This window comes from Sceloporus undulatus, chromosome 1 (genome assembly GCF_019175285.1).
Source record: "Sceloporus undulatus isolate JIND9_A2432 ecotype Alabama chromosome 1, SceUnd_v1.1, whole genome shotgun sequence".
Classification (NCBI taxonomy): Eukaryota; Metazoa; Chordata; class Lepidosauria; order Squamata; family Phrynosomatidae; genus Sceloporus; species Sceloporus undulatus.
The window spans coordinates 375,244,575-375,246,432 of NC_056522.1; positions in this window are offsets into that span (position 1 = coordinate 375,244,575).

Here is a 1,858-nt window from a genome sequence, read left to right on the forward strand (position 1 = left end):
TCCAACCCTATGATTCTGCTCCCCACACTGGCATTCAGTGGCAGGAAGGGATTGATCATATGTCATCCTGCAACGCCCGTTTGTCAGGACCACAGAGCTCTATCATTAGGATGTCTGATAGACTTTGAAGGTGGATTCGAGGGCCATTTGCACTCATGGCAATAGTGGCACAATCATAAATGTGAACAGGAGTGCGTCTCCTTCTGCTGTGTGTCTTCAAGTCGTTTCTGACTTATGGCGAACATATCATGGGGTTTTCCTGGCAAGATTTGTTCAGAGGAGGTTTGCCATTGCCTTCCCTGAGGCTGAGAGAGTGTGACTTCTTGCCCAAGGTCCCCAGTGGATTTCATGTCTGAGCTGGGAACTGAACCTGGTCTCCAGAGCCACAGTCCAAGGCTCAGACCTCTAAGCCACGCTGGCTCTCCCAAGAAATATTGTTCTTATTTGTGCTTCAGGTTGTTATGGAGACTCTAAGGGAAAGCTATCATGGGGTTTCCTTGCCATTGCCTTCCCCTGAAGGGGATTTATAAGCCACCCTAAAGCCCATTTTGGGAGAAAAGCAAGATGTCGTTTGTAGCAATTTTAAAATCACGCAGGGCTGGTTTTAGTGTATTTAAAGGAGAGGGTTGGTTTTTAAATTAATTTTAACCTTGTCTGTTTTTAAAATTTTGTACATTGTATTTTTAAAAATAACTTTTTACTGTTTTAATTTGATTGGTTTTTTTAAAAGTGTTGTTTTAATACATTTATATATATTTATGTTGCGACCCGCCTTGATTCACAACAACATATATATATATATATATATGTTGTACGTTTTAAATTTTGCATGTTGTTCTTTTAAAAAACTTTTTTACTGTTCTAATTGGATTATTTTAATTGTTTTTAAAGCGTTTTAATGTGTTTGTATCTGTTGTGAGCCGCCTTGGGTCCCAAATGGGGAGGAAGGCGGGGTAAAAATTAAATAAAAAAACAAACAACTACTGTAAACCCAATAAATAAATATATTCTATAGATAAAGGGACGAGCTTTCCAAACCTTCAAGTGAGTGGCATCATCCCATATAAAAAGGGAGGCTTGGCATCCTTATGCAAGGTTTAATTTATGGGGAAGGAACGAGATCTAAAAAAATTAAGCCAAAAAATATAATATATCCCGTGAAACACGCGAGCGCACGTGTGAATGTCGTACACGTGTCTATTCGCCTCTCTTATTTTCCCCTCAGGAATCTTTCCCGCTTTTTTCCCTCCCCGTTTCTCCTAAATGGCTAACTGCGCATGCGCGGCCGAACGAGACCCCCACAACGACGGACGTTATTAAAACAGTCAAAACTGTCGGGAGCCAGCGCTCGCGCTCTGCTTTTACGACCCCCCCTTTCGATAACAACAAAAAGGGTACAGTACATTTCTTCAGGGTTAGCCGTAAAGCAAGCTCCCCTTTCCCCCTCCGCAAAAGGAATGGAAACCATAACAACAAAAGATGTGCGTGTGTGAAGGGGAGAGAAACAGTTCTCCACAGTTGGCCGTAAAGCGAGCGTGCGTGCCATGCCAACGTCGAGGGAAGGGGGACCGAAGAGGAAAGGAACGAAGCCACGCCCCCTCCTCCTCTCCTCCTTCCTTCCCTTCTCTCTCAAAGCCCTTTCCTCAATAGGCCGTAAAGCGCGAAGCGAAACGGTTGCAAAGTGTCGCGCTCTGCCAACGTCGAGGGAGGGAGACAAGAGGAGCGAGAGGGCCGAAGCCACGCCCCCTCCTCTCATTCCTCCTCAGAGCCCTTTCCTCAAGGGGGGCCGTAAAGCGTGAAGCGAAAATGTCGCAAATTATTGTGCTCTGCCAACGTTGAGGGAGGGAGATAAGAGGAG